Below are 17,013 nucleotides of genomic sequence, written 5' to 3'. Positions count from 1 at the left end.
CCTAAATTTATGCAAAAATGATATGTTTTGGTATACTAATTGAGAATAACTTATATACGAGATCGCTTCTTTTTCTAAAGTTTTTTTCTATGCAAGAGTAATTGTGTTTTTTTAAACAAGGCCATCAATTTTAAGCTATTTTTTTTAAGCTGAGTGTTTGATCTTCATACTTTTTTTACAATCTCGTTATTATAATCAGTTCAGCAAAAATAACGTCATGAGAGTATACAAATAAAATTGTGAGGATATAACTAATTGCGTACAGAGAAAATACACGAATAGGAAGAGAATCTTAAAATGAAAATGTATTCATTTCATAAAATGATAAAACTCACTGTATGTAACGTAAAATAGCACATTTTATTTCTAATAATATTTAAGTCCTGAACTTGTGTTTCCATATTATTTTAGTAAAGAAAACGATCTATTGAAATAGGATGATGTTCTTATTATCATAATGCGTAAATTTGCACAAAGTTAGCAGTGCTTATATCACTCTTAGAGTGATTATTTTCGAAAATTTTTTTGGTATATAAGAGGACAATTATATTACGTTGTCACTTATTACACAATATTACATTTATACTTTTGCAGAAAGTCTATAGAGTTTATATCATATTATATAGTGTCGCAGAAATGGGGGCTGATTTATATTTAAAAAAGTAATATTTATAAATTGCTAAAATTTGCTAAGCTTCCGTACAGAAGTCAAATCATTCTGAAAACTAATGAAAAACCAATTTGCGATAACAATACACTTGAAGGATTAATTCGATAGTTAGAATTTTTTTTTTAATGGAAGAAGTAATTTTTCAATTGAGAGGTTCTTTTTCAGTCGAAGAAGCGGTGAAAAAGTCAAAACCATGTTTATAAATAAATTCAAATCAAACTCGTTAGGGCAAGCAAATTTGGTTTTTGTTTTAGTATTATAAATGGAATGAAGCAAATTGTAAGGATTTCAGTAAATTTAAATTAAATATTAATATTTGTATTTAGCATAGGAAATTTTTATATATATGATATAACGTAAATATAATAATATAACTTAAACGTTAGTCAATGCTGTTGCATGACATATAGGTGTCTAATACAGCAAGAACATTTTAAATGCTTTGTACCATTTACAAAGATATAAGTGTTTAATATAGCAAGGAAAAGTTTTTAAATATATGTTTTGTAGTAGAGAAGTCGTGAAACTTTAATAAAGGGGGTTTATCACATTGCACACATAATACACATACATATATGTATTTACGTAAACTTATATAAATTAATAATAATCTTTAAGAAAAAAAAACGATAAATGAAAAGCCGGTTGTTTTTACAATTTATTTTTGTACGCAGTATTATATATTTTTTCTTATGTAAATATGTACTTTTGATTTTAGGTTTCTGAGGTTTCTGAATTATTTTAGAAGATAAACATCAACTAAAATGTCTATGTTTTTGTATACATAGTTAATTTCCAAATATTGAGCTTAAATTTTAAGGATAAAATCTATTCAAAAAAAAAAAAAATAAGTAGATATACAAGAATGAATTGCGAATGAATATTTATTATATGGACCTATAGAAATAATAGAATAATCTCTATATAGAGCTTGCAAAAGATAATAATGGCAAGAGCTAAGAAAGAATTGATTTGTCTTCAACATTATCGGAAAATGAAATTTTTGAATTCATATCTTTTATAAATTTTTGGTTATCGGTGTTTTGGTTATGGTATTTTGGTTAGACTTTTGAATTTTTCCAAATTGTCACCTAACCGCCATTTAATTTTCTTAAGGTGTGCTTTTTTTTCTTAAGGTGACTATGCTTTTTTCCTTATTTTTCCAATTATTTTAGTATAGTTTGATTAGAGAGGAGAGGTGGTATCCTTAACGCTACCACCCAATACTAGACAAGTAGATGTTGATCGCTAAATCCAACCAAGTCCCGACATCCTCTGCAATCATCCGATGAGAAAATGTTCAATGCCAGCATATTTTCGTTTTTGTACCATTCCTCATCAGCCACATGGTTCTTGTCGTTGCATAAGTTCACCCGCCATTCCACAATAAGTTCCCCCTTTTAGTTTTCTCATCTATAATGTTTTTAAATTTCCCAAAAGGCGGGAGCACCAATTTTTCTCAGACTAGCGTTATTAATTAATTTACTTACATAACAGTGATACTCATTAATTTTCTTTTCAATTTGCATACTTATATGCTTACGTGTGTGAAGAAATTAACTATAGAGAGTTAAATATAATTTTGTGGCTTATAAATTATTATGATCAACAGTTACAAAATGGCGATAAATTTAAAGTTCAAAGTATAATTTGCAATTTAAAATTTTCAAGTTCTAAAACTTTTTACAACCAATGATTATTTTGAAATATTAAAATGGCTACCACTTGGTAATATTTTTCATATTTTCCTTACATTTGGTACTTTCTCTGATGAAATTTTCCCTTTGCATTCAATCTATAGGTTTTATTTGTAAAGGCTTTTTTTTTATTTATAAGTTATTTTAGTAAAGAAAATTTTGTTTTTTTAAATTTTATAAATCATTCTGATTTTTTTGACAACCCTATTAAATCAAAATATAATTTTATAAATGTGAAGAGAAATTAAATTATTGTGAATTTTTATTCGTCTTAATGACGCTTTTTATTTCAATAACCATTGCATTTCTATTAAACTCAATTTATCAAACATGCTTCTTTTTCGAACCGGTTAGTCCAAATGAATATAATTGTTACGATGCAGCACAAATTTCTAATTCAATTTATGGAATTTACTATAATATAAAACCAAAAGAACCTGAAAAGAAAATTAGATTTCCTTTGAAATTATCAGTTTTAACAATTTTTATACAACTGGCAATCGCGTTAATACTTTGGGATTTAAATATTTTTCAAAAATATTCAGGAAGAATATCACTTTTAGTTCAATTATTTTTGGAAACTATCATTTCTATTGTTATTTTTGAATTCTTTATAAATATTGTTTGGAATAATATCGAAAATATACTTTATTTAGGACTGTTTTACATTATGGAATTTTATGGGATCAATAATGAAAATAATATATTTGATATTGTTATAATGCACAAATTATTATTATTAATTATTAGTTTTGCTATATTTTGGGATTTCTATAAAACAATAATATTAAGAACAGTAGAATCTGCAATTAAATTTAATTGTTTTCGAAGATGTAAGGATAATGAAAGAAATGCAAGTAATAGAAAAACTTCGACAAGAGAACTTAGTGATAATAATGATAGCAGTCAGGATAATATTGATGATGACGATGATGAAAGTGACACAAGTTCAAATAATGGTTTTCAAAAAAGGGCAACACCTATTGTTGAAGGCAATCAATCGAGAAGGAAAAGAAAATTTGTTTGTAAAAAACCAAAGTGTTAAAATAGAATCGATTATTTAAATAGATATTATGTGCATCGGAATTTATTTTGGACTTTTGTTTGCAAGTTATATTAAAGAAACTGTTCAATTCACAGTGTTAACAACTTCCAGATACTCATATTTATGCCATATTCTATAGCCGGAAAATATTATGACTTATTAATTATTGTGATTGAGGTTTGTAGAAAAGTATTATTAATTACATGATATCAATTACATTTTCAATACAAATTCAAAAAAATTACCCTGACTTCCATATGGTATAAAAAGTGTAATTCCAGCATTCAAAAAAAAAAAAATGTACCTCAAATGCGGCAGCCTTAAGCTGCTTTAAAAACTAATTTTATTTTACAATTTGAAAGCCAGGATCATACTTTTTTCAAGTTCCAATATTTTTCATTAGTTTTACTTTATTTTAGAGCTGCAGAGTATATGAGGAAAATATTTTAAATTTTTCATACAATTGAAAAAAAAACCTTCGATATTGTGTTTTGTGAATAATTAATTTTATATAAATGATTAATAATATTTCGAAAACATTAAGTATACTTACTGGGACTTGGGTGGCAGATATTGCTTACTTGTGACTTGAATTGATAAATGTTAGAGCTATTTGAATATCATTAAAATGGGAGTAAATGGTATAATATCGATGCTAGGATTATTTAAATGGTCTGAAATGGTAGTTAATACCGAACCTAGAGTTATTTAAATGAGATGAAATCGGAGCGAATGAGTCATTTTCCATTTCAACGTGTTGTGTATTATAAAATATTATGGTCTATTCTTTTTGGTGGCATTCCTCAAGAACTTTTTCAATTTAGATTGCTTATGGAAAAGAATTTTAGAAAAAAAAATAACAGGACAGGGTCCTATTGATGTCATAAATTTAACCTATTTCTAGAACATTGATAACTAAATTGGATGAAAATGTCCTTATTAATTTTATTTTTCTCGTTCGTTTGTCTGAGCGTTTATAAGAAAGGAAACTGAAATTTTTATATACAAATGGATCTTTGCGAGGAAGGTATTTCTTTAAAGAAAGATCTTGACCTACCTTTCGCTTTTTAAAAATTATAGCTCTTCAAAGTCTCAAAAATGAAATTTTCTGATCATCTATTGAATTTCTTCGATTCAAAACTGATAACTATTTTTGATACTTATTTTAAATTTGGTATTTTTTCCTTGTATGCAATATTCATGTTAATATTATTATACACAAATAGATCTTTAGTAGAAACTTATTTTTGCGGACGTAAATTTTTAACTATTTCCCCCACGCAAAAATTTATAGCCCCTCAAATGCTTAAAAATTTCATTTTTTTACCATTAATTGTAGCGAAACTAAAAACATCTTTCAAATTCCGCAATCGCTGAAAGGTAGCGACAAGCTTTTCATTTTGCGTCATATCACAATCGACCGTTAAACAAAACCCTTTTTTTTTCAAATTTTTTTTATATTCTTTTTCTTCTACGGGGCAATTTGTAAAATTATGAAATCTAAGTAAATATTAGACGCTAATAAATAGTTTATTTCGTTAGAAGAAAATTTTTTTTACTTCCATCCCCTTACAAGTTATTGCCTCTTGAAATTTTTAAAATTTGAATTTTCGGTGACTTTTGATTTCCGAAATTGAAAGTTTTTTCAAATTTCTATAAAAAACGAAAAGATAAAGGTAAATGCCTATGTCATCAAAAGGTGTAATTATTTTTCTTAATTCACTCATCGTCCAATTCGACCACTATGTTGAATTCTAACTCTTCTTTCAAATTTTTTTCTTTTCCTCATCCAAAAAGTATGCAATAAATTGATATATTTTTGTATATAAATAAAATTTTTTTAAATATAGTTTTAAAAAGCTTATCACTTGTTGAAGGAAAAAGTGCTTTTTTACAAATTATTGCTTTCATCCAATTTTATTTATTTAAATATGCTTTTCCGTTTATTGAAGAGAAATGTGGTACTTTTACAAACCATTGGTCCAACTCAAATTTATTGTGTTTAATTTTTTTCAACCAGCGTGCAATTTTGTTTGGTTAGTATCTCCTGCTACAAGTAATCACTAATAAAAAGTTGATCTTATACTTTTTGTACAAAATACTTGTAATCTTTTCTTAAAATTTTTTAAATCTCGTTGTAAATTTCGATGTGTTTGTTGATACTAAATTTAATTTTTGTATACAAAAAGTAAAAAAAGAAAATTCTTATTTTGTATAAAATATAGAAGAAATCAGATAATATGTAAATTATTTTCATATGCTCTTGAGCTATTAAGAAACACAAACATTCAAAATATACAAAATCATAAACACAGGATTCCTCTTATATTTTTTTTAAAAAGAAAAACCATTCATTGTTTTTTCGCTCTACTTTTCAGTTTTCTTTATTTTTTTCTTTTTCGTTCGACAAAAGAAACTTTTAGTAACGGATCATAAAAGCATAACAATAAAAGAAAGATTAAATTTTCTGATTATGATTGGCCATTATGTATATATATATATATGTATATGTATATTTAAATATAAATACATACAAGTATGTGTATATATCAAATGAGTAAAAATTGCATTCAACAAATTTATCCTATTTTCACGCATAGAAAATTAGAAAGGAATTTGTTAAAAGAAATTTCTTTTCGAAAATTTGCACTATGTACTACCTATATACTGAATAATATATATATATATATATAGGCATCATTTATAGCATAAGGATTATGAAAGGATATTCAAGATATAATAGATTATATAAACAAGATTATTTAGTTCATCGCTTTTCTAAGAAAATTCATTAGTTTTTTTTTTTAATTTTTTATATGGTCCATTCAACCTCTAATTTTAAGTGTTTAAATCCATTGAATCTATACTTATAGGTATAGGTACATAAAAAACAAGAAATTCATGCAATAAATTTATGCGTGAAATTTACAATTCAAGGTAAAAACAATGCCTTTTTTTATAAAGAATTGATTAGAAATTCATAATTAGAAAGTTTTAATTGTAGTAACACTTTAATAATTAACAATAATCGAAAAAGAAAGTTTGAGTTTACATAAAACGAAAACTCTTGGTTTTCTGTACAATTAAAAAAAAATTTACAAAAGCTTTTTATTTGAGTTAGAACTTTATTAATTATAAATTATTGCTATAATTACATTAAATAAATAATTACACATCGCAAAACATATATTTTTTTCTCATTGTTGATTTCTTTTTACAGCACAAATTTTTAGTATATGCGCTCTTGTTGTATGTTAGGAATTCCGGAAAATAAGAAAAATGTAAGAATTGTGTTACATTATTTAAAATATTGAATATCTTCTCGCTCTCATTTTCGGCTTTACTTTCAACTTTTATGGTATATCGGTTCTATTAATTTAAATCTGAATTCTATTGCTAAAATTAATGTGTGTGTGATTAAAATATTTTTAAAAAATTTATATTGTTTATTAGACTTTTCACTAGTTTTTGCTTAAAAACGAGCAAAAATAGAATTGATCTTGTCAACTCTGTGATACCCGTACGAATTTATTATCCTATATGTGAATAAATATTCCATAACTGACTATGCGACAGACTTTAAGTTGCCGTATTACCATATTAATTTAGCAAAATTTCAGTACTGTGTTCTTCAAAATATTGTGTGTGCCAAACAACTATTGAAGTTGTGTGGCAGCTACCAGAAAGAGCCAAAAAATTTTAACGAATTTCGTTAAGCACATCGGCCCTACTACTATATTCCCTTGTGTGAAATTTCAATACCCCATAGCTTTTATAGATTCTGAGATATAGACAAATAAATTTTGAAGTTGTATGGCAGCTACCCGAACAGGTACCCCGATCATGTCCAATTTAAATAGGGTTCTGGCACTTACTACAATAAATCATTTGTGAAAATTTGGTGAACTTAGCTCAATTAGTTTTTGAGTTATCGCTGAGACGGACGGACGTACAGACGGACAGAGCTAAATCAACTCAGAATTCGACGCTGATCAAAAACATACACTTGAGTCTATATCTAAGACCTTTATTTCTTAGCGTTACAAACGGTAAGGCAAATTTAGTGTACCCTTCGAACATACGTTTGTACGGGTATAATGAGAGTTTATTTTGAAATTAAGAAAACATTATTAGAATTTTGCAGTTTTCTCAATTTTTGAAAATTAAATTGATAAGCTTAGAATTGGAAAGCTTTATATAGAACATAAATTTAGAACAATTTAAAAGCTTATCGCCATGATTTGGAATTTTTTCTTAAATATAGCTGAAATTTCGTCATAAATTATAATTAAAGTGGAAAATATTTGACATTTTTCGATAGAAATTATAAAAGAAAAACCGAATTCACAAACCTGACACAAAGTTAATATCTAATAACATGTATATATATATTAAAAATATTTCAATAATTGAAAACTGTACTCATTTTTATGAAATCACACTCAAATTTCTGTTTTTCTTTTTTGGAAAACAAGAAAGAATGAGAGTTTGCACTGATTACTGGCAGCAATTTAATTGAGCTTTTTTAAAAATTTTTAATTCTGTTGAAGGAGCTTTTTTGTATTTTCCCCAAATTTCTATCTTATATATGCAAGTAGAGTTTAGTAGAATTTTATATACACTTACATATTATAAAAATAAAATTTTGTTATAATATTGGGAGCCTTAAAATTTTCAATTTTATTCCTTACATTACACTGTGTACTAATTTACAGGGAATGCGTATGACATTCCAAGAGATGAAAGGCATTATACTGAAATTATATGAAAGAGATTATAGAAAGAGATTATATGAAGAGAAAAGGCATTATATTATAAAAATTCGAAAAATTCAATGGTATAAGAAAATATTTTTTTTATATTAGAAATTTTTTTTATTTAAATTAAAGAAAGTTATTTTAACTCTCTCTCTCTTAATCAAAATAAAATTCTAACTAGAGGACATAAAAACGAAAATTCAGTGAGAATATAAAATTTTTATCATATGGCCTGGATTGAATGGCATTTGTCTGAAATTTCTTTTTGCAGCATTTATTTACAGATTTTATTAACACGTTAGGTAATACTTAAATTAATATTATTTCTTTGTCAATTTTTCACAGAAATGTAGTAATGTTGGGTGGAGAGGGGGGTGTATTGGGGGCAAAAACAGTAGATTAAAGCATATGGTTTGAAAGCTTTTCAAATATAATTTTTTTAAAGTGTGTGTTCAAAATAAAAATAAAAATCTCTTAATATTTTTGGAATTTCTGTTTATTAACATTTCCCCAGTATATGATTATAACATGACAAAAATTCCCATAAATTATGGGCATAAATTGGAAATTTTCCTCAATTTCCCTTAATTTTTCCGATTTTAGCCGAATAATTTTTTTTTGTTTTAGATTTTATTTTATACTTTTCTGTTATCAGTAAATGTGGTGGGTGCAGAAAATATTTTTGATAACAAAAAATTAATTCTTCTTTGAATACTATCTTTTTCTCTTTCACTGTTCTAATTTTTCTTTATACAGAGAGAGAATAAAGTATGTGAAGTCTCTCTATATGTCAAAATAAAGTATATGAGGACTCTCTAAATGGCAAGGCAATAATTTTATTTCAAATTTTTTTTTTTTTTTTTGAAAACTACAAATTATTGTCGGTAATTTCTGTTTTCTTTTCCACTCACATACATTTTATTTTTTAGTTGAATAAAATATTCACGTAGGTACTTTTTTACTGCGATGACATTTTATTATATGATTGCAGTTTTTACCGGTTTTATTCTAAGTTCAACATAAACGTTATTTATATATAGAAAGAAAAATAATTTTGTAAGGGAATGGGATGCATTAAAGGGGAAGAGGAACAACAACTGGGTGAAAATAAATCTTTGCCATATACAAATAAACATATAAATAATAGAGAACAATCAAGGGGAGTAAGAGAGCGCATTAACAAAGAAATTTTAAATTTTTTTTTGTTTTTTTTTTGTTTTCATCATATAAATTTAAAATATTGTACAGGATATACATGCATACGTATGTATATATGTATGTAATACAAGTAACAATATTAAAATGTCCTTGAAATTGAAACAAGACAAAATTTATAGGTATATTTATATATATGTATATATATGCATAACATATTTTCAATATTATATACTACTCGTACTATTGACATAAATGTTATCAGGTTTTTTTTTTTTTTTGAATCAATTTTCAATTGTTGAGAGTTAAAAGAGAAAATATTGAAAATAAAAGTTAATTTTGTATAAATTTCAAATGATAATTTAGTTAAGAATGTTCTTGAGAGTATTTTATTAAGAGGATATATATGTATATGAAGGTATTGTGAAGTACATATATGTATTGCATGAAAAATTTATATACATAATTATTTTCAACTGAAAATGTAAAAATGTGTGATAACATCTGATATATGCAAGTTATTAAAAAATATAAATTGTTATAATTTTTTATTTTGAATATTTTTTTGGAAATTTATATTTCATTATTATTATATACGTATACATATAAAATAAATTTTTAATACTCTCTATGTACGTGTATAATGTTAATAAACTTATGGGTCAAAAGTCACACTTTAGGTATTACTTAAGTTGTGCATATCTTTAGCAATAAAAAAATAAAAAGTAAGGTTAACGTATTGATGGAATCAGGCGATCAATTATGGGGAAATTCACCATGGGGGTTAAAGCTTATTCATTATGGGGTTAAAGCTTAGTTCAGAGAAATTGCAGAAGAATTGGAATTTCGCAAATTTATGGAGGTGGTAACTCGAGAATACGATGTAAATTATATTAAACATGCAGATTATTATTCTAAAAACAATTATGTGCAACTAAGATTTGTAAGTCTGTGGTAAAAAACCAAATTAATATTAAAAGTAAGTTTGAAAAGTTTTTGAAAAAGTATTTATGTTTTCGTTTCTCTAATAATAAACTAATAAATATTGCCATATTTAGAAATTTGTGGAGCTATAACTTATAGAGTGAAGCAGGTAGATAAAAATTCTATATAAAAATTAGACCTCTATAAATATTCAAAATATTTATATCTATTATAGAAGTGAATACCGACGGACAGTCTAGAATTAATGAACTGATCTTTGTTTTTAAATTCTATTAGAGATGTGCAAATTTGAATAATAGACATATCTAAATATATATTATTGTACATATACATACATACATATATACAGTTATGATAGTCATGTTCAATTATTTGAATATATGTATAGCTGAAATTTTGAATGAAATAAAATACATATTTTTAATAAGTTGAATATAAAATGTGAGTATCATTAAGTATATATATGAATAATGTTATTGACGTTAAGGTTATAAACTTAAAATTGCCATATATAAATATGTGGATATATATATGTGATGAGGTATTGATTTACAGTCAATTAAGTGACTAATAACATGCAAGATTACAATGTATTCAATTTTATATTAAGTTAAAATTATATATGATTTTTTATTATTAAAAATATAAATTATTAAAAAGGAAAAGAATGCATACATTTGATAAAATTGTAAATTAATGTGCTATAATAATGTGAAAAATGGCCTCGATTTTTTTTTCAAACAAATCTAGTTTATTTTAAATTTCAAAAGTATGTACATGAAGGAAAAATTAAGAACTTTGGTTGAAACAACTTTAGTTTGTTTCATAGTTTTGTTCTAAAAAAAAAATATAAAAAATGATTCAATATGGTTTTCGATATTGGCTTGATTTAACACATTATTTTTGATATTCTAACATTAATATTATGAGAAACAGAGCTTTGCCTTGGGACTTTTAGAAAAACCGTTGTTATTTTAAGAGTTTCGGTTTTTTCTGTTTAATAAAAATGATGCTCCAAAAGCAGATCTGAGTTAATGTCAAATTTTTACCAGAAAAAAAAAACGTATTCTACCATACGTCAAACTTGAAACGTGTAACGTATTCTGCCGTACATAACATCCGAAAATATTTCATGAGGAGGTAATATTGTAGCGCAACTTGCACTTGCTTTACACGAGTGATCTACCAAAAATAGAAAATGCTACGATAGCATAAATAGGCAAGTAACAAAATAAGCCAGTCGAATAAAAATTGGAAAATGAAGTTGATTCAAGCACTCATGAAGAGTATATAAAGAAGAAACACATAGAATTAGAAAATAAATATAGAGAAAATTATTGCCTAGGTCGTAAGTTCAATTTTGAAAATTGATAATAAGGTATTGATTTATATTCAAATCATTAAACCACAAACTATAAGGTTGTGCCAAGGACACTCACATAATTAAATTCAAACCTTCCAGAATAAAGTTCTAAGGGGCATGGTAAATGCGCATTGGTATATACGTAACAGTGACATCCACAGGGACTTAGGAATTCCTTTGGTTGTAGATAAAATTAGGAGTTGTACTACAAAGCATAGGGCTCGTCTAGAACAGCATGCAAATATAGAAGCATCTCGGCTGCTAGACAATGGCGTTATGACAGAAAGACTTAAACGAACAATACCTTATGGAGGATATTTAATTCCTGTTAGCGCAGAGGTAATAATTGGCTTGTAGCACCAGTTTTATCCGTTCAGAGTTTAGGTGAATTTTTAGGGCAGGAGTCACGCTCCCCCACTGTCGAAGGAAAAAGGTAGGTAGCGCCGTCTTTCTTCCTCTTTTGAGATTTTTTCACCTAGTAGAAAAAAAAAATTGTAGCGTAACTAATATATACCATTTTTTGACATAAATTTCAGTAATGAAATTCAGATTGGATAAATTTTTTTTAGATATAATAGCAATAAGAAATTCCACAAGTTGATGGTTTTAGTTTGTAGGATAAAGTCGACCAAAATTTTGTTGAAGAGCCAGTCTCATTATTTACAGCATAAAAGGTAATTGTTTTTTTATACTCGTATTATATAAATTAATTTTTCAATTTTAATGAAAATTTTATGTTATATGAGTTATTTGTGACCGCAAATTGAAATGACTGCGATTTGAAATGAAAGTCAGGGACGTTTAACATATTCTAATCAATATACTGCGCTGCATCATTAAATGCAAAAAATTTACCCTGCCAATTTTGCTTTAAATAAAATTTGTTATTGAAAATTCAATTTCAAGAAATCATTCTGTTTTATGCCCAACGTAATTATGAAACACCTTGTCAATAGAAATAATTGTGCAGCAACATATGTAGAAAAATATTCTTAAAATAATATATTTTATTTACATAATATCAATAATATTTTAATTATATTAATGAAATATTTATTGACAACAATATAATTTTTTATTATTATTATTATTTTAACATATACAAAAATTTGTAATATATTTTAACTATATAACCTTATTAGTTAGTAGATATGTTTATATATATATATATGTATGATATATATGTTTTCTTTATAATTAGTAGATATGTTTATATATATATATATATGTATGATATATATGTTTTTGCATATGTTACATTTTAAACTGTGTACCATTGTACTCGTATATAGTAGCTGTACTTCTTCTATTACTCGTATATCTGATAAATTATCCTGGAGACATTTTATATTGTTTTCGTTGAGAAAAGATTACATGCTTATATGAGTAATAATTATACATTTCATATACTTTACCATACATATATACATACATATCGCACCCCTAGTACTATACCGTAACAATTAAAACTAATAAAATTTTCATAAAAGGGTATAATTAAGAGTGTAACTTTGTAATTATTACTTTTTATAGGCATATTAACAGGGTTTTTCTTCCTTTACCCTTTGAATGCATTTAGAATGCAATATTTTAATTTTAGTACTATATTTAAAACAACAATGCCAAATTATTGATCATTAGAGCCAAATTTAAAAGAAAAATTTAAGTGTAAATCAAAATAGCACAAAAATGCTGCAGCTCTTAAACTGAATGTAAATAAATTACTTACTATTTTTTTAAATTGCAAAATATGTAACACTTGGTGTTATCCCCTTGATTTTCTGTACATTTTGTGGTATTCCGAGTTAAGAAGAAGTGTAACCATTGCTATGTAAATACGATAATCTCCAAGTAAAAAACGAAAATCTAGTTTTAAAATGAATGATTCAAAATAATATTGAAACCTCAAAATAAGGGCTTTGTCGTGAGTGTCTGCTTAGTTATAGTCTTCTCAGATTTCACAATCACCTGACTTTAAAGATGGGAAAATTTCATAAGACGTCTTTCACTGATACGGCTCAGCATGTTAGTTTGTATATGCATATAAGAATACATCTCTGACTTTTGAATTACTTAAAATGAATAATAAGTATTAAAAAGTTAAGCGAATCATCATATTGTATTAAAATGTTGCTCTCCAGGTGCTATATACATGCATATAAATATAAGGTGCTATACATATAAATGTTTTTCATTTTTCGTCATGTGTAACTAAAGTGCAAAAATGATCTTATTAAAGTGACATTAAATTCGATTACTTTTCTATTTAAATTTCAAAATGGTGCAAAATAATTTGTACAATATTTAAGAAGTACAGGATGCATCCAGAGAATTAAAGAAAAATTATTTAAGGACTGTATAATTGATTTAATTAGAATTTCTTTAACATTAAAGAGTTTTAAGCCTTTAGATTTTATTTAATTCCCTAAATTTCAATTATGTTGTATAATTTTCAAAGTATGCAAGTTTATTAATTCCGATTCAATATATTTGAATAGTTCCATTTAAAAAAAAATTTTTTTAAACTAGTATTATTAGTAGTTCATATAACGAAGGCTTATTGGGGAAGTTTAATTATACCGAAAAACAACCTTCCAAGTTCATATTACTAGTAATTGTACCAATATTATTGGAAATGTAATCTGTTTCTTTTAATTCACAATCTGTATATTTGAATCAATGAATAGCACACAAATAATATTTTCGGAGTTTTTCCAAATTATTTGCGCAATATGTTAAAGGATATTTCTCCCCGTACGCCTTCGATATACCACTTTTTTTCTTAAATATGTACTTTAAAGCTAAAATAAGAAATAATTCATTCATTACCATATAATTTTGCATATTTTTAGGGGCAATGTTTTTGAAAATATTTGTATTAGTATAAGTATTGACATATCTTACTCATTAATTGAATTAAGCCATAAGAAATTACAAATTTTCTTTGGTTGGCACACAATAGCTCATCAAAAAACTTTTATGTTGCCGAACATGAAGATTTATAACTGAAAACGCAGGGAAATCTGTTAATAAACTTATTTATTTTACGGAAATCATATTTTCACTTAAATCATCTACCTACTTGCCTAAAATAGTTTAGGATTTTATTGTAAGTCTTTTATAGCTATTTCAGGTTTTCATATTGTAGTTTTAGTAACTGGTAAAGTGAAATTTAGGAATACATTTTTATGAATTTTTTGGAGAAATATTTTAAATCTTAAAAGCCAATAAGTAAGAATGGTCACTTTTTACCTTTTATATTTTTTAATGGGACTGAATTCCTTAATTAGAAGCCTTCCGCTTAACAACTCTTTTTACATATTCAGCACAACATTGGAATACACCACAAGCCACATATTAAAATAATGCACATATTGACATTAGATCTGCATATAGCTAGGTTTTCGTGTAATAAATATTGAAATTTTAACTACATTGTACACTAGAATGGAACGCTTTTTACCAAATATCTGATTTTATGGTATGCGCTTTACTACATTTTAATACGTTGACCAAACATTGAATAAATCAATAAATGTAGTTAATTTACTATCTAAAATTAGATATTAACCATTGTACTTTAAATAAAAAATTAATTAATTGTTAATAAATTTTTATATTAATTGTTTTTACAGAAAATGAAAGATTCTTAAAATAAATTAATTTAATTAATCTACATTAACCACTTTAATTAATTCATTTTTAGGTATCAGGTATTTTTTAAATAATTTTGTTTAATAAATAATTAAAATTTAATTAATTAGTCATTAATTAAATTAAAAGAGGAATTTTTTTTTATTATAAATGTTAAAGACTGTTAATACAGTCTTATATTTGAAGGAATTCGAGTACAAATATTTCAAAATTTTATTAAAAATATTAGAATATTTCAATATCTTATTAGTATTGTTTCTCTATTTGTAAGAGACAAACTAATAGAATTTCTAAATATCAAAAGAAATCACAATAAATTAAGGCTCGTTTTATTCAAAAATTTGTTTTATCAAAACTTGTTGTAGCGTTTTAATTATTATAGATTGGAAGAATGTGATTAATTTTTGTTTGAATGAAATTTTATTAAATAAAAAAATTTGGAGAGGTAGGGTAGATGGTTAAGTCGAATTTAATAAAAGAGTGTAACTTTCGTTAATAATAAGAAAGTATTGTGGGTTGAATTGTGATATTTTAAAAATATTTGGCACGAAATCTGCTTATTTCGCAAACTGAATAATTTAATTAGTGATTTTTTGATCGTTTGTCAATAGTAGAATACTTTCGCTTTCAAATTAAAGTGGTAAACCCTACACAGCATTGTAGGTTTGACTCAACAAGTTACTGTTAAAATACTTTTCAGGTAGAATATTCAAAACTAGTAAAATCTATAATCAAAATTTAGGTCCAAGCATTAAAAGTACTCTGCTGTCTCACCAGGCATGATTACTATTTTGTGCCTATTGCTAATATTATTAATTTATGAGGCCAAATTATGGTTCGACGTGACATCAATAATTAATTGTTTTCGTTCTTTTATAGTGTTCTCGCCATAAATACTGGAAAAAATTTTTCTTGTTTTATCATTATAGGTTAAGACGTTATTAACTGGCACTGTAGTTTTGAAAATTAGCTTTAATTTTTAAATATTACCGGATAAAATGCTATAACTAAAACCCTAGGAAATATCAAATGTGATCACATGTATTTTTTTTCAATAAAAATTATATAATCAACAATTTCGTTTTCTTGTAACGATTAGGAACTTATTAAACTATAAGTGGGTTTGGGTTGACAATATTTTCTTTTAATTCTGATATAGAATATTTTCTGAAAATGGAAAGAGGAAAAAGAAAAAAACAAAAGTTTAATTTACCCTCTTATTGTTAATAATATTATGATAATAAGGATTATTTGTTTTTACTGTAAAAGAGTTAGTACATTACGTAATGCAAAATAATTGTGTACACTTAACCACGTTTATACGCTAAAGAAGTATTTTAAGACTTGGTCAAATTTATTGAATTCGAAATACATTCAATTGTATATAAATTTCTAAACATTTTTTGGTTTATTCAAATAAATAATTTTCCAACCTTCAGGGATTGAAATTGAGTAAACTCTTCCCTGAATCTAAATTTTAAGTGATTAATATTCCCTAGCTTTAAGATTTCAATAATACTGCATTAATTACGAATTATTATATAATTTGAAATATATATTAACACAATATTACTGGACTGTTTTAGTAACTGGCTTTTAGTTAATTCTCATTACCATATTGGCATTTGTCAACATGATTTTAAAAATTAAATTAACGTATTATGTTCGAATAATAAGAGAAATACCACGATTGCTATACGTAATTGCAGAAATGAACTTGTGACTTT

Source organism: Condylostylus longicornis, unplaced genomic scaffold (assembly GCF_029603195.1).
Source record: "Condylostylus longicornis isolate FDR11 unplaced genomic scaffold, ASM2960319v2 ptg000038l, whole genome shotgun sequence".
In the NCBI taxonomy this organism is placed as follows: domain Eukaryota; kingdom Metazoa; phylum Arthropoda; class Insecta; order Diptera; family Dolichopodidae; genus Condylostylus; species Condylostylus longicornis.
This window is presented reverse-complemented; position numbering follows the sequence as displayed.